At 36.1% G+C, this 24,677-nt stretch overlaps 2 pseudogenes; one reads left to right on the top strand and one right to left on the bottom strand.

Moving 5' to 3' along the window:
- Nucleotides 1-18,177: 18,177 nt before the first annotated feature.
- On the top strand, nucleotides 18,178-18,999 carry LOC124972269 (poly(rC)-binding protein 2-like; annotated as a pseudogene).
- Nucleotides 19,000-20,942: 1,943 nt separating this feature from the next.
- Nucleotides 20,943-21,621, bottom strand: LOC124972344 (glutathione S-transferase Mu 5-like; annotated as a pseudogene).
- Between the last annotated feature and the right edge of the window lie 3,056 nt (nucleotides 21,622-24,677).

The raw sequence follows: 24,677 nt of genomic DNA, 5'->3' as shown, positions 1-24,677 counted from the left end.
TTCTCAGACAAAGGTGGTCCTAGACTATTCTCATCTCCAGCATCCAGGAGAAACCAAAGAAAATCCTCTCTAGAAGAAAGTAACATTATCCAAGGTAACATTATCCAAGGTAACAAATATTCAAATAATTTTCAAACACAATGTCCAGCACACAGTCAAATTTAACTAGGTATATAAGAAAATGAGACAAAACATTTAAACACAGAAACCACAACAATAGAAAGAAGTCACAGATGGGTAGTAGATACAGAAGTGTTAGACACAAACCATAAAAATATTGCTTGTTATATTGAAGGACAAAAAAGCAAAGCATGAAATTTTCATCAAGAAAAGCAATAAATAGATAATGTAAAATAGGACAAAGTGAATATGAAAAAACCCCAAAAATATAGAGGTTAAAAAAATGAAATAATCAAAATTGTAAACTCAATTGACAGCTTTATCAATTGCTGAAGAGATAATCAGTTCATGGGAAGAAAGTTCACAAGAAATTATCCAGAATAAAACCAAAGAGAGGAAACTACAGAAAAGAGAATTATATATAAAGGATAGAATGAGAAGGTCCCTGTTATTTTATTATTTATTATTTTATTTTATTAATTCCAAAGGGGAGAAGACAGAAGTACCAAAAACTATACACATGAATTCCAGCCTAAAGACATCATTGTTAAACTGGAGGAAACCAAAGGAAAAAACAAAATTTTAAAGAAAACCAGGGGAAAAGACAGATACTTTTTAAAGAAATGGCAGTTAGCTGCCTTCTCAAGAGTAATAGTGGGGGCTGGGGAGGTAGCTCAGTTGGCAGAGTGCTTGCCTGATAAGCACAAGGCCCTGGGTTCGATCCCCAGCACCCAAAAAAAAATTTTTAAAAAAAGAGTAATAGTGGAAGGCAGAAAACAGAAGACTAATATATTCAATGCACTGAAAATAAGTGATTGCCAATTTAGAATTCCAAATGTAATATGAATATTCCTTAAAAATGCCTGCAAAGTAAATAGTATCTTGGGCAAAAATTGAGCATTGTACATGAGCAAACCAATGCTGCATGATGCTAAGAGAAAATCATACAAAATCAAATGTTAAAGAGGCAGAAAAGAATAAACAGTTATGAAAATGTATGTGGCTACCTGTAAAATAACCTTGCCTGTATAAAACAATAATGCCTTGTGGATTTAGAAATTATATTTAAGTATATAAATACAGATAGATTGAAATGAGTAGATTTAAAAAGTAAAACCCAAATAAATTCTGTTTACAGGGAACCCTTTGGAAGCAAAATGATACAGTTGAAAGTAAAGTGATAGCAAGATATATACCACCCAAATACAAGTAAGAAATTTATTTGTAGCTACATTTATATAAGACTAAACACTTTAGAGCCCAAATTCTTTGTACTTGTAAAGATCAAATCACCAGGATGATATAATGATTTTCAGTTGATATGTAAATAACATGGCCTAAAAATAGAAAGCAAAATTATCGGCACTAAAAGGAGAAATAATTTCCACAATCATAGTGGGAGATTATAATATCCCTCTCCCAATAATTGCTAGAACTACCAAATTTTAAAAAATCAGTAAAAATAGAACTGAACAAAACAGCTAATAAATTTGAACTAATGGATATACATATATATATAATATAAAAATTATTCCATTCAACGGTTGAAGAGTACACATTTTTTCTACTACACACAGAACATTTACAATAATCGACTATATACTGAGTTACAAAGAAAGTCACAGAAAATTTCAGAAGAACCAAATCTTGCCAGGTACAATGGCACCACCTGCAATCCTAGTGGCTTGGGAGGCTAAGGTAGGAGGATCCCAAGTTCAAAGCCAACCTCAGCGACATAGTGGGTGGTTAGCAACTTAGCAAGATCTTGTTTCAAAATTAAAAAAAAATAAATAAAAAGGACTGGGGAAGTAGCCTGATGGTAGAGCACCCAGCGTTTCTATCTCCAGTTCTAAAAGAAAGAAAAATTTTTGAAAAATATTCTCTAATTTAAAAAAATATTTTTAAAATGAACAGCAAAATGATTATTAGGAATACACTGTTATTAAAAGTTAAAGAATTCTTTCCTAAATAACCCATGGGTTCAAAAGAGAAATCAAAGTAAAGTTTACAAAATAAATTTTCCAACTTCATATTTTGAAAAATTTTAAAACTTTAGAGAACTTGAAGTGATACAAAACCACCTGAATACCCTTTACTTAGATTCATGAATTGCTAACATTTTGCTGTTTGACTATTTCTTTTCCTCTCTGTCTCTCTCTCTCTCTCTCTCTCTCTCTCTCTCTCTCTCTCTCTCTCTCTCTCTCTCTGTGTGTGTGTTCTCAAACCCATTTAAAAATAAATTGTAGACACCATGATACTTCACTACATATCCTATAAGAACAAAGATATTCCTCTGGAGAGCAACAATATCATGATCACCCCAAGAAATTTAACACTGATACAATACTATTTAATAAAGAATATATTCAAATTTCTCTATTTGTTCCAATAATAATCTTTTGCTATTTTTGTTTTTGTATTCAGAATCCAATACAAAATTATGCATTTTTAAGTTGTCGTGTCTCTTAAACTCCTTTAATCCAGAATAACCCCTTTCTTCTTTCTTTCTTTAATCATCTCTTAGGGCAATATCATTTCCAAAGAGTCCAGGCTAGTTTTCTTACAAAATAACCCATGTTTGATTGTTTCCTCATTATCAGGTTTTGGTGAGAAAACCCAGAGTTAATGATGTGTGCTTCCCATTGCTTCACACCAGGAGACATAGAATGTGCTTGTCTCATTGTTGATGATGCTAAGTTTGATCACTAGGTTAAGTGAGACATCAAGGAGACATCGAGAACTTTTTTCACTTTGTAATTAATAAGTAATCTGTATTGTGGTAGTTGGCAATTATGCAATATCTTGTCCTTAATTTTTTACCCATTGTAAAATTATTTTGAATTATATTAAAAATACTACATATCAAAACATGGAGGATACAACAAATGTAGTGCTTGCAGGGGATTTCAGAGCCTTAAATGCATATTTTAGATCCTGAAAAAAACCATAGTATTAATGAGCTAAATATTCATTGCAATATGTTATAAATAGGGAAATAAGATAAAACCAATGAAAGTATCAGAAAAACAATAAAGAAGAAAACTATTGAAATGGAAAACAAATACATATTACAGGAGATTAATAAAGCTATGACTTGGTTTTATTTAAAAGACTAATGAAATTGGTAAACCTCTGGTGATACTAGTCTTGAAAAATGAGAGATAGCACAGATTACCAAATTCACAACTGAAAAAGTCTTGTAGACATTCAAAATGATAATAAGTTGATAGTATAAATATCTTTATATTCCCCCAAAAGAAAATTTAGATGTAACAGACAATCCCTATACAAAGACAATTTATCAAAACAAATATATAATAAAGAATAGAAAAACTTTGTTGATAACTGTAAAATGAGTTTAATCTATAAATGAAAACCTTCCAATAAAGAAAATACCAGTCTCTGATGGTTTCTCTAATGAGTTCAATCAAATAATTAAGGAAGAAGTAGCTTTTTTTTGTGGTACTGGGGACTAAACCCAAGCACAAGGCAAACACTCTACCAACTGAGCTATATCCCCAGTCCAGAAGTAGCTCTTAATCTTAAACTTTTAGAGAAAATAGAAAAGGAGTAAACCGCAATTTGTTATCTGACCCTACTATAACCTAAACAGCAAGACTCCATGAGTACAGAATAGGGTGGCCATACACTTGCAATAATAATCTGAAAATAAAACCGAGACAACAATTTCAAAAAAAAAAAAATCCAGTAATATATAGCAAAGTTGGCATTATCCTAGAAATGCAAATGTGATTTAACATGAGCAAATGAATCAATGCAATTTGCTACAACAGATCAGAGAGGGAAATCATATGCTCATTTCAATAATTGTAGATAAGAACTTTACTTGTATAACTGTTTATGATTTAAGATTTTAGCAAATTAGAAAGAGATGAATTAATGCGACCATGCTGGAAAGAAGTATTGAGGTTCCTCAAAACACTAGGAATGGAACCACCATATGATCCAGCTATACCATTTCTTAGTATATATCCAAAAGATTTAAAATCAGCATACTACAGTGATACAGTCACCTAAATGTTTATAGCAGCAGAATTCACAATAACCAAGCTATGGAGCCAATCTAGCCCCTCGACAGATGAACAGATTAAGAATATGTGGCCTATATACACAATGAAATATTACTCAGTCATTAAGAAGAATGACATTATGGCACTTGCTGGTAAATGTGTGGAACTGAAGAATATCATACTAAGTGAAATAAGCCAGACCCAAAAAGGCAAAGGTCAAATATTTTCTCTGATATGCAAAAGCTAATCCAAAATAAGGAGTGGGGGATTAAAAAAAAAAAGAGAGAAACAGAGAAAGAGAGAGAGAAGAATAAAAGAGGGGAGGGGCAATTCCAACAAAATAGAGGAAAGACCAGTAGAGTTAATGAAGGGGATTGAGGCAGGAAAGAAGGAACAGGAAAAGGGAATGAATTTGACTAAACTTTCATATGTGCATGCATGAATGTGGCATGGTGGGTCCTGGCATCTGGTGTATCCACAGGACACTAATTTTCTTAAAAAAGTAAACTGTAAATGGATTGTAGAGGGATTGGTGGAGTGGAGGGAGGGGAGTGGGGGGGGTTGGGTTCCATGCTTTTGTGATTGTCAAAGTGTAGCCTGGTGTTGTATCATAACTAAAAAGATTTTTTAAAACTACCATATTCCGATAAAGAGTATCTACCAAAAACCTGCAGAAAACATCATCATTTATGGTGAAGTATTGAAAGTCTTACCTTTAAAAGACAGTTTTTTTGTTTTTATGGAACTTTTCAAACATTCATAAAGTGCAGAAATTAGTCTAATGAATACCTGTGTACCCTTCACCTGAAAGCATTCCCTCTGATATCAAGCAAGAAGTGTGTGCTCATTAGAACCTTTTTAGCTCAACATTGTTCTGGAGACTCTGGCTAATGCATAAGTCAAGGGGAAGAAAAAAATTAATGAAAGAGAAGAAAAGAAAGAAAAAAAAACAAAAAAGAAAGAAAAGAAGGAATGAAGGAAATAAATTAATTGCATATTATGTGATTATATGCATAAGAAAACCTAAAATAATCTGTATACAATTAATTAGAGATAAGAGAGTTTAGCAAAGTTGATGGATATAAATTCAATGTTTAAAAATACACCTCATTTCTATATACCAACAACAAACAAAAAATGAAATTTTAAAAAGATACCATTTATATTAGCATCAGAGAATACTAAGTATCCAAGGACAATGTTAACAAAATATGTCCAAGATCTCCACTGGAAATATCCACAAAGTTTTATTGAGAGAAATTTAAAAAGATTTATATGAATGGAGTTTTTTTTTATCAAAATGAATCAGAAGACTCAACATTTTAAAGATGTTGGTGTTCCTTAAGTCTATAGATTCCATGTAATGTCAGTAAAACTCATCATGTTTTTTGTTTGTTTTGTAAAATTTGACAAGCAGATTTTAAAATGTACATGGAACCATACATGGTGGCACATGCCTATAAACCTAGCAACTCAGGAAGCTGAGACAGGAGTACTGCAAATTCAAGGCCAGCCTCAGCAACTTAGTAAGACCCTAAGAAACTTACCAAGATCCTGTCTCAAAATAAAAAATAAAAAGGTGGGGATGTAGCTCAGTGGTAAAGCATCCCTGGGTCCAATTCCCAGGACCAAAAAAAGTAATGATCATAATACATAAAAGTATACATGGAATAGCAAAGGAATGAAGATAGACAAGCCCTTCCTGCAGTTCCCACTGGCAGCTCAGGAGCTGCACTACAAAAGTGATCCCAATCTGGCTGCATTTGAAAAATCATTAGTTCTTTCCTCCTAGCTCCTTTGTATAGTGACAGAAATGACACAGAATGGTATCACAATTAGCCCTGACTTGTCACATTACACCTCCAAAATTTAGTTGTATGTGTAAAAGAGTGATGTAAAGAAACTCCATGGGTCTTTCTAGCTCTAGGCATACTTTCATGCATTCATTCATTGTACTTGTACCATGCATTATTACATAGGAGACATGGTTCTAACCACTTTGCATGGGCTGTCTTCATTCTCAGGACACACTAACTACCATGTACTATGTGCCCAGCACAGCTATAGGCACTGGAGACTAAAAGTGACTGAGACATCTCTCTTATGCTCAAGGAATTTATTATCTAGCCACAGTGAAAGGGTTTCTCTTTCATCTTTCCTTCTCTCTCCTTTTCTTATACTCTAGCTCATCTCTGACTGATTTTCCATATAGCTCAACATATGTCAGTCTGTCAACATATGGCATGTTTTGCAAACAGATACAGTGGCACATATGCAACCATATATTCCTGGCCCACAGATGCCCCAGCTTGGCTTCATCAGCCTCAGCAGCAAGCATTTGGTAATTCTCTCTCCAAAACTCCAGAATGCACGAGCAGCCCATGCATCCCCTGACAAGTGGCTAAAATAAGTTGTTCCATGTCTCCTTTGGTGTCAAAGTAAGAATATTGTCTCCCCACCCTTTGAATTCAGAGGCATTTAATACCAAAGTCTCCAGCCTCATTCTCAACTATTTGAGATGTTCTAACTAGAGGTCAAGTTGCCTTAAAGATTCTTTTGTTTTTTCCATTTGGCAGTGGTTCATTGTCTCTGTGCCAATGGATCAGCCGTACTAGGTCATGGATGGGCTGTACTCTAAGATATTTGGGTCTATTTTTCCTGCTTAAAAGTAAAAATAAATCCTTGTAGCAGACTCTGTAGAGGTCCTGCTTATCTCTGTCCTCACTTGTCATTTCCCTGCATGCTGACCTAATTACACAAACTTGCATTTCTTTGTCCAAGGGCTTTCTCTGCTCATGCACACAGTAGGCCCAAAGTGCTCCTCTAATTCACCCTCCAGTATCCTTTAACCAATGATTTTTGGGAAATGATTGGTAAATGAACCAGTTCTCTCACCTTTGGGTATAACAATTCTGGACACTGGATCACAGAGTTCCCACTTGGAAATGTATTGATAGTGTGTCCTTTATTGACTTTTTTCCTTTTCCTCTCTCTCTTCCCCATCACTCCCTACCAATGAGTGTTTCCTGAGATCACCCATAAATGAACTACTTGCACTTGAATCATTGTACCAGGGTCTTCTAGCAGTATTCAAATTAAAACAATCTGTAATTCAACTTTGGATAAAAGATGATCAATGATATCTCAGGGTCTTCTCAACTTAGAACTTTTACTTATGGCCCAGGAACCAATCTACAGTTTTCAAATGTCCCTTGATGTCAACAAAAGCAGTAGCAGATCCCAGGATTTTGGAAATATCATGCCCAAATTCTACTTGGTTGCTTGGTCTGGTGAGAATTTGTCCCTGCAGCTAACTCCGATAGAAAGTTTTCAAAATGCTCCCTTTTCCTTTGCTCCAAATTTTTCAGTGAAATCCCAGTGGTAAAATTTGACATATTAGAAGCTGAATATAGATAGAAAGGAAACAGAAGTTTGAGATGAAATTGAGTCCCATTACATCTCAACCCTTGATCTATTATTCAACAAGTCAATGGCTAGGGTTGTGGCTCAGTGGTAGAGCGCTTGCCTAGCATGTGTGAGGCACTGGGTTCCATCCTCAGCACCACATATAAATAAATAAATAAATAAATAAATAAATAAATAAATAAATAAATAAATATGTTTAAAAAATATGATAGGCCAGCAGTGTCCAACAGAATTTTCTGCAGTTCTAGAGTTTCATTATACAATACAGTAGCCACTAGCTAAATGTAGCTGTCAAGAACTTGAAATCTGGGTAGTGCATTCATCATATACTATAGCCACTGAAAAAATTCACATATTTCATTATTATGTGTGTTATACAATATAGATTTAAATTATGTTATAATTATGGTTATTCCAATAACCATAATTTGCTCCTCCAACCCCTTCCCCTTCCCTAACTTGAGCTAATTTTTCTGTCTTTGACCCAAGTACCCCTTTTAGGATTGATTTTTCCACTTTTGCTCTCCAGACCTGCTCACTGTTTAATACCTCCTAACCTTTGGGATCTATCAATGGAGTTTCCTCACAAGGGAAGTATCACATATTTACCAATCCTCCAACCAAACTCCTCTGTAACCTCTTTTTTATTGAGTCAACCAAGAGGCAAGGACATTAAAGAAAATATGGCTACCTGCCTCAAGTCTTATATTACTCACATAGCGCCTCTTTTTCCTCATATATGGGCTTGCTCTTCATTTGAGGAGACCTCAACAAGTGATCCCTATGTAGTACTGAGGCAGATACTGTTGAATGTTTGAACATATCCCCTTGGAGCCCTTTGCCATCTTCATCCACATCTGCCCTCCACTACCCCATGCATAGCTGACACCTGCATCTCTTTCTTGGAGGACAGTCTTCAGGCTCCTGAAACCCACTTTACCTATTCAAGAAGAACCAGAAGTGCCTGGAATGTGGGATACAGTAAGTCCTGCTCCATCAATTATTATGGTAGTGAGGAAAATCTATAAATACTACAGCTCCCTTGTCCCCTGATGAGGACATACACTAGTCCCAGAGCAGGACTGAGCTTGAGTTACCCTGTTCAGGACTTTGCTTGATATCTCACCCTTCTGAGTGTTCTTCCCTTTCCACACTCATTCTCTTACTAAAAATTCTTTTCTCAGAGTTCATTACTGAGGGAATCCAACTTAAAATAAATATTTCTTTAAATAAAAAAACTAAATACTACAATCCACTAGGGTTTTTTTTTTATTTTTTGTAGTGTCTTTTTTTAAAGCTTGTTTTTAAAGGAATGAGTGGGTGAAAATGCCTTTCAATGGAACATTGAAAAAATTTTGAGCCTAACAGAACAGACCAGTGGTACTTTAAATTCCTGAAAGTGTTTTTATCTGTCCAGTGGATGTGTTTGTTCATAAAGATGCTCAATCCAAACATTTGAATCAATGGTTCAGTATTAGGCCTTTTAGATTCAGCAAATATTTGTTGTGGGTGTTCCATATTTCAGGCATTTGTGCCAGATGAAGGTAACAGGGTACCCCAAGTTGCTTTCAATTTAACACAGTTTCAGATAAGGAGTCTGCTAATCACTTTACTGCTTTGCCAAGCATACTTGATGACAGGGACTTTTCAAGATGGAATTGGGCTCTTCAGAATCTTTTTAAAAAATTCACCAAAGGGCTATTTCATGACCTAGTTTCTTTATTAAGTAATAATGTATGGAATCGCTTGTTTTTAGTCCTCAGCAGCTGCCAAAACCTAAATGTATCAAATCCAACAGATCACAGCCATTCGGGAGATCTATTAATAGCAAGATAGTTTTCAAGTCCACTGTACCGCGTAGCATTTTGTTTTTTGGTTAGGCACATAATGCATTCCATATCACGTCTGGAAAGTTGTGTTTTGAGGTTGCATTTTTTAAAAATAAATCAGGCTTGTTTTAAATTAGGGCAACAATAAATCCATCATTGGTATTTTGGCTTAGGATATTGTGGTACCACAGCTAATATCTAGGTTTGTGGACACCTAAATTAAAACACATTTGTCTCTTTTATGTTCTCATACTGTTTCTTGGGGTTTGTTTATCAGAAATCACAGGATTAAAAAAAAAAGAATATAGGTCTCTGACAAGGAAATAAATGAGGATGATCCCATTAAGCATATTGTATAATATGGATTCTTCTCTCCCTAAAGGAATTTCAAATGAGAAGGAAAAACTGTATAAGATAAGAAAACACAACATTTTTGTCACTGTTCAAATTATGTACCTGTCCTTTAGTGGGTGCCTTGTTTCATAGATACTCCCATAGGATCAAAAAGATGTTATGAATGTTAATTTGTTATGTAAACTTGTTCATGGACATGATGGTGTCCAGCATGTGATCAAACAACAGTCTGGATATTACCATAAAGATATTTCGGGTTGTGATTAATATTTATATAAGTATACTTTGATAAAGCAGATTAGTCACCATAATGGGGGTGGGTCTCATCTAAACAGTTGAGGGCCTTAAGAGAAAAGAAATTGAGTTTCCCCCAAAGAGGAAGGAATTCTGCCTCCCAACTGCCTTCACACTCAAGACTGCAATAGCAACTCTTGCCAGAATTTCCAGCCTGCCCCAAGGATTTCAGATTTGCCAGCCCCCACCAATGTGTGAGCCAATTCCTTAAAATAAACCTTTCCCTCTCTCTTCCTCTCTCCCTCTCTTCCTTTCTATCTGTCTGTATAGATAGATTGGTTGATATGTCTACACACACACGTATGTATACATATCTCCTATTGTTTCTCTAGAGAATCTTGACTTAAACAAACACTCTTCTATGTGTTCTTCCTCAAAAAGTTAAGATTGGGATTTCACAACTAAGTTTTTAAGTCATCTGGAATTGATTTTGTAGATATATTCTTAATTTACTATTCTTTAGCCAATTTCATATGCCTTGTGGAGTAAAAAGAGGTAAATGTATTTATTTAGAAGTCCTCTTGGACTGAGAGTTTCAGTATCCCTTTAAAAACACATACATGTAATCCTCACTGTTGCAATTCTGATTTAGTAGATTTGGGGCCTTAGCATATGTATTTTATTAATTCAGATAATTCTTAGATTCATTCTTTGAAGAAAATATAGGTGAATCTTTTAACAACTTTATGTGGGGAACATCTTAGAATGATATTGAAGATAAAATCCATTCAGAAAAAAGCTTGAGATATTGCACCATATTAAATGGTTTTGTAAACTTCTCATTGAAATGTAAAAATTCATATAGAAAAAATGTATCCATAAAAAGTTTATCTCCTCTACAGCAAGCAGTACTAAAATAGAAGTTAAAAACAAAATGAGTAGTTAGTGAAAATGAGCCACATGTATGACTAAGGGTGAACAACCATATGTAAAAAGTTCTTATATGTAAATATTATAGAAGCTACAGAATAGAGTAAAATGATAAAGAACCTGAGATAGAGAATCTCACTGTCTCAGTTGGAATCCTGGTACCTGCATTGAGAAACAAGATCCTGGTGAGCCCATTTTTAATTTTTTAATTATTTTTCAATTTATTCTAATTAGTTGTACATGACAGTAGAATGTATTCATATATTTTGATAATTCATACATAAATGGAGTATAATCTCTCATTTTTCTGATTATACATATTGCAGGATCACATTGGTCATGCAGTCATGCACGTACATGACGTAATAATGTCTATTTCACTCTACTATCCTTCCCACCCCCATATTCCTTCCCCTCCCTTCACTCCCCTCTACCTAATCTAAAGTAACTATTCTTTCCTAGATCCCCATCCCTTTTTGTGAATGAGCATCCACATATCAGAGAAAACATTTGGCCTTTGGTTTTGGGGGGTTTGGCTTGTTTCACATACTATGATGTTCTCCAACTCCATCCATTTACCAGCAAATGCCATAATTTCATTCTTCTTTAAAGCTGAGTAATACTCTATTGTGTATATACACCACATTTTCTTTATCCATTCATATGTTGAAGGGCACCTAGGTTGGCTCCATAGTTAAGCTATTGTGAGTTGAGCTGCTATAAACATAGATGTGGCTGTGTCACTGTAGTATGCTGACTTTAAGTCCTTTGGGTATAAACCAAGGAGTGGGATAACTAGGTCCAATGCCCTCTACCTCTGTTTTCTTATCTCTAAAATGGGAATAACTATAACTTTATACACTCATAATAAATGTAAGTAATGCCTACTAATGACTTAAGCATATGGTAAGGTATCAATAAATATTAGCTTTTTAAAGTTTCATATCTCAAAGAAAAATCGGCAAAGGACATAAATAGGCAAGTCATTAAAAGCAACAATAACCAATGTAAGTGGTGATGAAATATGAAAAAGCACCTCATGGGTGAGTAGGAAAATACTAAAAATGGTATTATTTTCACCATTGTCCTTGTTCAGATTGGCAAAGATGAAAAAGCTGGGCAATGTATGTGGTTGGAGAGGGTGATGAGAAACAGATATTCCCATACACTGCTCTGTGGATGATATCGTCAGTATTGTTGTAAGGGTAAATGACATTCTACAACTCTCTACTACTCTAGCCTCCCAACCTTCTACCCTGGGACCTGAACCACCCCACAATCCAGAGCTAAAGGCTTAGAACCTGTAGAACTTTGTTCAGTGGTAAGGTTAGTATCCATTATGTTGTTAAGTATTTTAAAAAATAAAGCATTTTGAATATCACCTCTCTGGATACAATCTTTCCATAGACTATTGTGGCAACATGTCAGGGGTTGAAATATGCACACCTAGTAACTAATGAGGAAATAGATAAAATGTATATATGTAGAGAAATATTGCAGAATTGGCAACAACCTAAAAACATACAAGAGACATTGGTTAAATTCGTCATGGTAAATTCATACAATAGAATGTTGTGCAAAAGGAAGATATTAAACTGCCCAGTGTATAATAGAAAAAGTTACAATGATCATATTTAATATGATTTCTTTTAAGCATATGGTTTTTCATGTTTTTCTATGTATGATACATATAATTTTAATAGTATTCACCTGTGGTGAATTACAAAAAGTAGCCTCAAATGATTCCTATCCTGATATGCCTGTGCCTTTGGAATGTGTCTTTGGCACTCCTTCCATCAAAACATGAAATCTATTTCTTAACCTCTTGAGTCTATGTTTATTCATTTCATTTGCTCAATCAATGGGACATCATAGGTTGAATGTCACTTATCCAAAATTCTTCAGATCACAAGTGTTTAACATTCAGAGTTGTTTTTTGGATTTTTGAATATTTGCATAGACTTCATCAGTTAAGTATCACTAAATCAAAACTCATTCAAAAAGACTCCAAATCTGAAACTTGTTAAGTATTGTTAGTATTAAAGAAGGTTTAGATTTTGAAGCATTTCAGATTTGGGGTGTTCAGAATAAGGATGATAGAAGAGACCTGAAAAGTGCCTGTGCTTTGATGTTTTGCCTCTGTTGCTACACTTGGAACCCTGAGACCACCATGTGACTAACCCCAGAGAGCCAACTAAAGAGGTCACATAGAGGAAAACTGAGGTGCCCTGACCAACATCCTGCCAGCTGTCAGCTGTGAATGAGGCCATCCTCGACCATCGGCCTCTCCCAAATTCCAAAAGACTGAAGAGATAAACAGATCTGCCCACATTTCCAGCCCACAGTACAGTGAGATAATAATTGATTTTTGTTTCAAGCCACTAAGCTCTGGGCAGTTTGGTACATTATTTTAGGTGTTGTGGTCTGAATGTTTCTGTCCTTCCAAAATGCTTGTGTTGAAATCTAGTTCTCAATGTGACGGTATTAAGGGGTAGGGCTTTATGAGGTGATTAGGTCATGAGGACTCCACTCTCATAAATGGAATTGGTGCCTTTTTGCTCTTGTGAGGACTTGGAGACTTGGAAGGTGCCATCTCATCCCTAACAAGATACTGAATCTTCCAGCACCTTGGTCTTGAACTTCCCAACCTCCCAAACTGTGAACAATAAATTTCTGTTGTTTATAAATTACCCTCTCTAAAGTATTTAGTTATGGTCTGAATAGACTAAGACAACAGAATAGTAGAATTTGGATGTTTAATAGTTCAAAAGTCATTTTCATAACTGCATTTTCTAGATTTTTACAAATAACATGCATTGCTTTTAAACTCAGTAAAGCTTTTCTATTTAAAAAAATATTTAGAAAAAATGAAGACTTCTACCTGACATTAGCTGCCCAGCACAACAGTGATAGTAATAGTTAATATTTAGATTGTACTTACTATGTGCTAGGCACTATGCATTTTACATATATTATCTCAATCCCCACAATAATTCAATTGCAGAGAGTACTGTTATCACTTCATTTTTCTTGTTGAGGAAATTGAGACTTAGAAAGGTTAAGTAACTTGTCCAAAATCACACAACAAGTAAATTGGAAGATCTGTGGTTGATCCCAAGCAATCTGTTTCCAGAGTCTGCTCTTTTAACTGGCACAACATAGAGACCAAATGATATGTAAATCTGAAAGGTCATTTCTCTATGATTTGGCATCAGAAGGTTACAGCTGTGAGATATCCAGGATACTCTTTGGTCTCTTGAGTTTCCTAACTTCACACAGTTTGATTAAAAAATAAAATGCTGAAGTAGATGTGCTAGTACTTGAATGGTTCCATTTTGCTGCTTGTTATCAACTCACTTACAGGGATTTGATGAGGAGGGTGGAGGATGTGAAAGCTCTAACTAAAAACAGATTCGTCAGTTGACAAGGTTTTTATAATTTATTTATGCTTTTCCTCTCCACCAAGACCACCAATAAAGAGAGCTATTTATAGGATTGTTTATTCCACATTCTACTATGCAAAATGCATGTTTTAAACCATACTTCTAGCACAATTCTGCACATACCTACAAATAACAAATGCCTAACAAAAATGTAGCTGATGATGATGATGATGATGATGTTCAGACATGTAAAGAAAGCTCTGAACAAGGAGTAGGGTAGCTGAGTCATTACAACCAAAAATTTAGAATATGATTGGACCTGGGTTCAATCCTTGTCTCACCATTTATAAGCCATGAGTTCTTGAGCAAGTTAGTTAATCTCTTGGTGCCTCTGCTGTTTCCTGTATCATACAGAGATAAAAGATTTGCTGCAAAGATTAAATAATGCTATTCTTATAAAAAACTTGGCAAGAGGGACTACTCTGTTTCATCACTGCCACCATTATCATCATCATCATCATCATCATCATCATCATCATCATCATTTCACCCATAAAAGGTAGAAACTATGACTTTATCAAGTTCTAAATTATCTATAGAGCTCAAATTTATCCAAAGGAAAGAAATACAAGATATTTACTATGGAAGATCGGACTGGGAGTATAAAATTCTTGGTGAAAATCCTTTCTTGTGGTTGTGATAGTACAAAAGCAGCAGAAGATGGTGACTTTAGGTGTTCAGTGGAATCAAAATTGGCAATACCAGGTGGAGTCACTTAATGATCCTTGCCTTTCCTGAGAGAAATTACCTCTAAAATACCACTGTGGCTTGGAGATGTGGGTCCTCTTCCAAATTAGCATGGTCACAGCCATAGACTGTCAATGTCTGAAGACAACAGAAAGCAGGCCTGGGCCTGTTCTGCCTTTTCCTGATTGCCTCCCACAGTCATAATTAACCAACATGACAGACTTCTCTTACAACAGACAGAGTTAATATGTCCAGTCTTGGATAATAATTTGAAGTCTGCAACAAGTTAAACTGTAAACAAGACAGAGTCATGTTTAAAAAAAAAGAACAAGAAACAGATTTTGCTAAACAAAAAGAAGTGAAACTAAAGGATAGGTCATAGCTTTTGCATTTCTGTAACAAATGCAGTCTAATGATAATCCATATCTGCCAGAATCCTTCTGTTTTTAGGTTATAATTAAAATTTTCCTTGACTAATCATCTTGCACACTTTCCTTAGGGGAAACCATTTATGTTTCATCGTATCTTTGAAAATGTAATAGAACTCTATTTTAATCAGTCTTTCCTATTCAGATCATTCCTTTAAAAGACCAATGAACATGTTTGGTTTTAAAAATTCAAACTTTACATTGAATTTTGTATCAGAGGCACCATAAGTCAGTTCAGTTTTAGAGATACTTTTGATAATAAATGGTTTTGATGCCAGAAGTACCTTTGGCAGGTTGTAGGAGTAATAGCCCCCAATTTATTCAAGTATCCCTATATCCATGACCTTGAATAGTCTCCTTCTATACTGACTCTGGACTTGGCCATATAATGCAATAACAAATGTGATGCAAGAAAATATTTGAAATACACTTGCTCTTTGAAGCTATCTTTCTCTTGTTGTTCTTGGGACTTTCTTTATAGGCTACCATGTGAACAAGCTCATTCAGGGCTGTCTGATGAATGATGAGAGAGACTCATGACTAGAACGCAAATAGCTGCCTCAGCTAACAGCCAACTAGTATCCTTGCTTACTCAACATCTGCCTGCAAGCACATGAGTGTCACTTAGCTGAGACCAACAGAAGACTCATCCATCTGAGTCCAGCCTGAATTTCCAGACCACAGAATTGTGGTTGTTGATTTAAAGCACTCAGTTTGGGATGCTTTGTTATACAGTAGCTGACATACTGTTCCAGTGAGAATAGTACCAACATCAGGGAAGATGTTGGATACCATCAAAATGATTTTGCTTATAAACAACTGAGACTGGCATGAAAATACAACAACAAAGTGAGCAAATATGGGATCTATCCATCCACAGACAAATAATTATCATGGTCAGTATAAAAATTGAAATAAGCAGAAACAGAGAAATAAGTTTTAGGATATGTGTCAAATTTATTATCCAATGGCATAGTTATGGGCTGATCCCTCACTATTCAAGTGTTTGGGATCAATTGAGTAGACACTTGAAATGATGAGAATTTAAAAAACCTAGAGGGCCTCCAACTCACCATCACCTAAAACTTCATTTGTTTACTGCTTTGCATTTGTATGTTTTACACAAAACTCCTAAAGTCTTTGATCAGACCAGATCAACTAGCTCATGGAGCTAGGACTTGATTTATATTTATCCCACCTACTTTCCTAAGTGTGTTCTCTATAAAATAAACCTTAGAAAAAGGGTCTTGTGATCACACAGTCACTACATACTTTTGACCTTTTGTAATTTCACAATATACCTTGGCATATTAAAGACCTGTTTGTCTTCCTTTACTCCCTTGTTCCCAAAATGAATTTTAATATACATCACTCATAGAAAGGCCCCCATGGAAGAGCCTTTCTGTGAGTGATGTATATTAAAATTACCCTAACCAGTGTTTTTCAGAGTAGACACTGAGTTTTTTAAACATGCTTATAATGAAACATAGTATGCATATGAGAAAGTACATGAAGTAAAAGCTTGCAGCAACCTGAATTACTACAGACTAACCACTCTTGTAACTATCAGCCAGGTCAAGAAACTAAATGTCGCTATCCTCTCCACTACATCCCTGTACTTCTGGCCCATCACAAGGCCCTCCTTTCTCCCTAGAAGTAACTATTCTCCTGACTCTATGGTAATAACTTCTTGCAGTGTTTAATTTTTTACCACATAAGTATATATCCTCAAACTATAGACTGGTTGAATTTCTTTTCAAAAGCTATATAAATGGAATTCTACAATATGTATTGCAGGGGGCATAAGGTAGAATTATCTCCACCTTTAACAGATAATTTCAAATTGCTTTTCTAATTGATGGTACCAATTGACACTTCTACCAGTAGTGTATGACAGTTTGTTCAGTGTTCCACATCCTACATTGTACTTGGTAGTGTCAGATATTTTAATTTTTAAAAAAACTATTCAGAGTGTAGTGGAGATTTTAATTTGATTTTTATAACTACTGATGACTTTGGAAACGTTTTATTATGTTTATCAATATTTGGGTATCCTCTTGGCTCATGTTCAACTCCTTTGCTCATTTTTTCTCTTGGGTTTTGATTTTTTCTTATTTTATAAGAGTTCTTTATGTATTCTATCTAAATGCCCTTTGTTAGGTACAGGAATCGAAAATATCTTCTCTCTATGGCTTACTTTTTCTTTCTTAATGATGCCTTTTGCTAACATAAGTTCTCCATTTAAGTGTAACCAAATGTGTCCATTGTTTTTCTTTTATGCCTCATATTTTAATCACATCTGTCTCCATGTCAAGTGGTGTTCTGGAAAACTTGACTTTGAGTATTTAAGTCTTTGGTCACTGATAGTGGTGCAAGCCAAAACTGTAGACTCATGCCAACTAAGGAGCAAAGGAGAGTAGGTGGAAAGGGGAAGGGTATACCAAAGACAGAAAAATAGAAATCTACAGGAAGGTGTCAAGGACCATGGGGATGGATGAGATATATGTTTGAAGAGGAATTACAAGTCACTTTCACCATTCACCATTTATGCATGGAATTTGGTAGTATCATCAAGAAGGGGACTTAAGAAGATACGTAGAGTAGTGAATATATCAGCATCTCAGAAGGAAATTGTACTGAGAGAATTACTACTTTAACTGAATCCCCTAAACTCCATCTGTAAAACTTGCTATGATCCATCAGTAAAACTTTGCTATGATCATTGACAAACTGAAAGACAAAATCTCAGGAACCAATAGACCCTGATCACCCTGAACATGATGGTCCCTGCTAGTCAATGTGGTTCTCTCACTGGCAATTGTAGTTACAAGATCAAGGAAATATGAGAGTAGAAGTGTTCAGGTGCAAGTGGCAGCGAATGTTCTTCCCACCTCTACTGAACAGGTTGTCACAACTGTTAGTATTTGACAATCCATAATTTAGTGTGTCAAACAGACCTGTATGCTCGAAGTGGAGTTTTCCCAACCCTGAAGTCCACCCAGCTCTTCAGTTACCTTTGAAAGTAGTTAGGACAGGTCAACACAGGCAGCAACAGCATAAGCTTTCCTCACACCTCCCATCCATGTGCTTTAACTCTGACCTGGAGAGATCTCCTATAAAGAGGCCTCTACCATTTCAAGAACAGCACACTATTCCACAGCCTCATTTGATGGAGCTGCCCCAGTTGGCAATTCAAATCTTGTTTTCCTACTTTGCATGGCAATATCCGATTCAGTGGCATTGCATTCATTCCCCAGCAGTGAAAGGTTATTGGGCAGGTTTGGATGCATCTGCTATGACTACTCATGAACTCATTATTCCAACCATATTAATGGGGCTTCAGGGTGCCAAGATCAACAAGGTTCACCAGATGTCTGGGACACATATCAAAACTGCAAACCCAGTGGCAGGATCTATTGATAGGCAGGTTACAATCACTGGATCTGCTACAAACATTTGCCTGGTTCAATATCTAACTGCCATGATGGTGGCATGGGTAACAACTGGAACAATGTAGATTTATCCATAATCCCTTTCAACTGTTCACCACCCTTGATTCATCTGTGTAGTTTCTGAACAGTCAGCAATTCCAGGTTTTAAATAGTCTGTAAATTTAGTTTCTCTACACTTTATCATTCACTCGTGATTTTTAATTATTTTAATTCCTTCCCCCATTCAGCTGTTAGTTCTGAGCTCCATATTTAGTTTTATAAGCCTCTCCCTGCTTTGTTTTATTTTGGGATTTTTTTGCTCACAATTTTTTGTTTGTTATAGAACTACAAGAGTAGTTTAGTTTTGTAATGCTAAAAATTTTTAAACTAATTAAAAGATAGACTGGAAAAATTTTTAGCTAAACAAGATTTTCTTCAGAGTTATTTTTACTACTATTTTTCCCATCACATGAAGCTTGGAATATTGATGTATTCTTAATCTGTTTATTTATCTGCTCTATATTCCATGAAAAATGCTACAAGGACAAGAACATTACATTCCACTGGTAGTGACCAGCAATTGGAGGTCAGGCAACTGAAATTTATTGGGTTACTACTATGTTAAGTGCTGTACTGACCTGTTGACATACATTATGCAGTTATTTCTCTTATCAACTCTGGACAGAGGAATTATCCCTCCTTTGTAAGTGGAAAACTCGATGTTCGTTGAGGCAAAATAACTTGAACAAGGTCACACAGGTCATCAGCCAGTCAATGATAAAGGCAGGATTTGAACTCAAGGTTGAATCTAAACCCCAAATCCATGGTTTTCCTAATGTAACATGGTGCCTTCCTATAGAAGCCAGAGATTTAATAAGTGCTATGGACTGAATGTTTGTATTTTCCAAAACTCATTATGTTGAAATATTGACCCTCAAGTGATAGTATTAGGAGGTGATTGAGGAATTGATTAGGTTATATGCATACAACCATCATGAATTGAATTAGTGTCCTTGTAAAAATGACCCCAGGAAATGGAGAACATAATGCTAAGTGAAATAAACCAGTATCAGGAAATCAAAGGTTGAATATTTTCTCTCCTATGCAGAAGCTAGAGCAAAATAAGGGAAAGAAGGAGGGAAGGATAGGATATCATAAAGATATATGGACAATCAGTGGAGTAGAAGGGGATCAAAAGGGAGGGAGGAAGGATGAGAAAGGGGAGGAAATGAAGAATGAATTTAACAAAATCATTTTATGCGATTTTAATAAAATCATTTTAACAAAATCATGTAAATATACCCCAGGGAATTTCACCTTTATGTATAAGTAGAAAGAAACAATCAAAAATAAATAAGAGCTGGGGATATAACTAAGTTGGTACAGTGCTTGCCTTGCATGCACAAGGTCCTGGGTTCAATCCCCAGCACCACAATAAATAAATACATAAGTGAAAGAAAGATCAATAGAGGAAGGAACAGGGTCCTTTGGCTCGCACCTGTAATCCCAGTGGCTCAGGAGGCTGAGACAGGATTGAGAGTTCAAATCCAACCTTAGCAAGAGCAAGTTTCTAAGCAACTCAGTAAGACCTTATCTCTAAATGAAATACAAAAGAGGGTTGTGGATGTGGCTCAGTGGCCAAGCACCCCTCAGTTCAATCTCTAGTATCCCCCCAAAAAATAGAGGAAGGAGAATAGGCAGAGGGAGAAGGAAACAGAAAAGGGGGGATTGGGGAATGAAATCAAATTTCATGCATGTATGGTTCTGTCAAAATGATCCCAACTACTATGCATAACTACAATGCTCTAACATAAAAGACATCTCAAAGAACTTCTCACTCCTTTCACCATGTGAGGACTCAGGGAGAGAGGCTGATGATGAGTTAGGAGAAAACCCTCACCAGACACTGAACATGCTGCACCGTTTTTATTTTATTATTTTTTTAACCTAAGTGCTATTTATTGGAAAGCGCAGAGAAGAGTACAGTCCCCTGGGTATAGGATGGAACAAAACAAGCAGTTTCTCTTGCTCAGCAAATATATTTGTTGTCCCACTTGGCCATCTTGTTATTGATGGGCATCTTGAAGAAGCAAACAGACTGCAAGTAGGCAGCTATTTTCTCAAAGGCCTCAAAGCGGCACATAAAAGCCTTCAGATTTGGGAACTCATCTGGGCACTTAGGCTCAAACATACAGTTCTGGTCTAAGACATCATAGGTGAGAAAATCCACCAAAATAAGTTTTTCCCCTACAAACCATGAGTACTTCCCCAGGAACAAGGAGAATAGTTTCAGTTGTGCAGGTAGCTGTTCCAAGTACTGAGGCTTCATTTTTTCATGGTCAGAATTGTAGCAGAGGTGAATCAGTTGCATGCAGAAATCCATTATTTGGTTCTCCATGATGTCGACTCAAATCTTTTCTTCTTTGGTTTCACCACACATGTGCTTGCGAGCGATGTATTGCAAAATGGTATTTATTACTCTGGGTGATCTTGTTCTTCCCATCCATGAGGTAAGGAAGATTAGGAAAGTCCAGATCTAGCTTGAACTTCACACCCAGCCATAGGCTTCAATTGTAGTCTGGAGTTTTCCTGAAAATGTACCATATTTCCTCATAGGATGTATCAGTGAACTCCAGGAGCAGGAGGATCGCATGCACCAACCTGTGAATATCCTAATAACCCAGAACCACAGACGACTTGGATGACATGGTGAGGCAACTTGCAGGCTTTCAAAGACAGGCCACCATTTTTATTTTTTGTGCTAAGGATGGAACCCAGAGCCTCACATATGCTAGGCACAAGCTCTATTCCTGAGTTATATCCCCAGCCCTATGCTGGTACCTTGAACTTGGACTTCCAAGACTCCACAATTGAAAAATGAATATTTGTTGTTTAAGCCACCTAGTCTATGGCATTGTTACAGCACCTCAAACTGACTGAGACTGCAAAGTTGTCTCAGTCTATGGAAGGAATGAAAGGAATTATAGATTATCGCTTTTGTTACTTGATAATTGGTAAAAAAAAACAATTTATATTCACTTTCTGTCTTCATGTAGGTTACTCTAGAAGCAGAATCTAAGACAAAGATTTGAATGTAAGTCATTTCTTTGGATGATGATTCCAGGAAACATCAGTAGAGAAAATGAGACAGGAAGGGAAGCCAGTTAATACAAGGAACATTATCAAAATCTGGAGGTAGGTGCTTGGAGAATTGGAAATCCATATGTAACAGAATGAAACTAAACCCATATCTCTCACCATGCACGAAACTAAACTCAAAATGGATTAAGGATCTCGGAATCAGACCAGAGACCTTGCATCTTATAGAAGAAAAAGTAGGTCCAGAGCTTCAACATGTCGGCTTAGGACCAGACTTCCTCAACAGGACTCCCATAGCACAAGAAATAAAAGCAAGAATTAATAACTGGGATAGATTCAAACTAAAAAGCTTTCTCTCAGCAAAGGAAACTATCAGCAATGTGAAGAAAGAGCCTACAGAGTGGGAGAAAATCTTTGCCAATCATACTTCAGATAGAGCACTAATCTCCAGAATCTATAAAGAACTCAAAAAACTCTACACCAAGAATATAAATAATCCAATTGACAAATGGGCTAAGGAAATGAATAGACACTTCACAGAAGAAGATATACAAGCAATCAACAAACATATGGAAAAGTGTTCAACATCTCTAGTAATAAGAGAAATGCAAATCAAAACCACCCTAAGATTCCATCTCACCCCAATTAGAATGGCGATTATCAAGAATACAAGCAACAACAGGTGTTGGCGAGGATGTGGGGAGAAAGGTACACTCTTACATTGCTGGTGGGGCTGCAAATTAGTACAGCCACTCTGGAAAGCAGTATGGAGATTCCTTAGGAAACTTGGAATGGAACCACCATTTGACCCAGCTATCCCACTCCTTGGCCTATACCCAAAGGACTTAAAATCAGCATATTACAGAGATACAGCCACATCAATGTTCATAGCTGCTCAATTCACAATAGCCAGATTGTGGAACCAACCTAGATGTCCTTCAATTGATGAATGGATAAAGAAAATGTGGTATATATATACAATGGAATATTACTCAGCCATAAAGAATGATAAAATTATGGCATTTGCAGGCAAATGGATGAAACTGGAGAATATCATGCTAAGTGAGATAAACCAATCTCAAAAAACCAAAGGAAGAATGATATCGCTAATAAGTGGATGATGACACATAATGGGGGGTGGGAAGGGTTAGTGTTGGGGTTGGAGTTGGGTTTAGGGAGGGGGGCAGGAATGGAGGAAGGAAGGACTGTATAGATGGAGGGGAGGGGTGGGAGGGGTGGGGGGGAAGGGAAAAAATGGCAGAATGAATCAAACAACATTACCCTATGTAAATTTATGATTACACAAATGGTATGCCTTTACGCCATGTACAGACAGAGAAACAACATGTATCCCATTTGTTTACAATAAAAAAAAAAAGAAAGGTAAAAAAAAAAAAATCTGGAGGCAACAGGAGCCCAATACTGCTGGGGAACTCCTAGACCCCATTTTTACCCCATATCCTAGGGCTGTTCCACTCCAGTTACTTCATTTGAGGGATGGAGAAGCTGGGTATTTATTCCCCAAGTCCCACCCATCACTAGATGAGGGCACCTTTTGAACAGATTTGTTCTTCAGCACTTCGGATTTGCCTAGGGACACGAAAAGAGTTGGAAAGTTCCTGTGTCAAAGCATCACAGTTGTTTGCAATAAAAACTTTGTGGCATAGAGGTGTATACTGAGGGGATATGGCAGAAAACTGATACGGTCAGCTACACCTAATGAAAGCCAATGAAAACAGAAATAGACATGAGCTTTGTTAAAGGAGTGAAAGCTATAGAAAAGTTTTAAATTCCTCTAAAGTGCTGTGCAATGTAATATTCCTGAGATGTTCACACTGGCACCTTCAAATGTAATTTGCCACACTAAGGAAGTGACACCCACCACACTACAATGTAATAATTTAGCTATTATTCAAGAGTGATCCTATTAACAGTCTATTCATTTTTCTCCACAGCAGTTCTGTCATTGAAATTAACACACTGTGTCTTGTGACTACTAGTGACACTCTGGGAAGTATTATTTATGAGTATATATAAAAAGAGATTTGACAAGGATTTCCCATGCAATCTGATGCTCAAGACACCATTTCCAAACCTGACTGGGAAATTGGCTGGGATGGGCTTGCTTTCAGACATTCTCTTATCACTGGAGTGTTTTATCTCACTTTTCCATTGAAAAAAATGGAGAGAAAGATGGAAAGCAGGGGTAGTATTTAGAGATTTTAAACACTGACTAAAGGAAATGGTTTTTAATGCTAATTAACCTACTTAATCCCTTTCAGAGAATAGCACTTTCAATTGCTTTAATATAGAAGAAAAATATAATAAATGGGGAAGAGGGAAGAGTCAACTGTTTAAGAAAGAGACAACCAAAGTTAATTTGCACAAAGTTGTGATACTGGAGAGAGGTAAAAAGAACAAAACTATACCAAAAAATTGAAATAATTTTGTTTCTGGATGAATTCCTTGTTTGATGATGTACAACTAATGCTCTATTTTATACAAGTAACTGCCACAATTTAATTCACTTGCATTATAAAAGTAGTTTTGGACCAAAGAATAAAAAGTAAGGTTAAGGTATTTAGTTATCAAGCAGTCACTCCTTTCCTAACCAGCTCCCTGCCACCACATATATATGGGCACATGTGCATGCACGCGCACACAC

The sequence above is a fragment of the Sciurus carolinensis genome, chromosome X (genome assembly GCF_902686445.1).
Source record: "Sciurus carolinensis chromosome X, mSciCar1.2, whole genome shotgun sequence".
Taxonomy (NCBI): Eukaryota; Metazoa; Chordata; class Mammalia; order Rodentia; family Sciuridae; genus Sciurus; species Sciurus carolinensis.
This window is presented reverse-complemented; position numbering and strand designations above follow the sequence as displayed.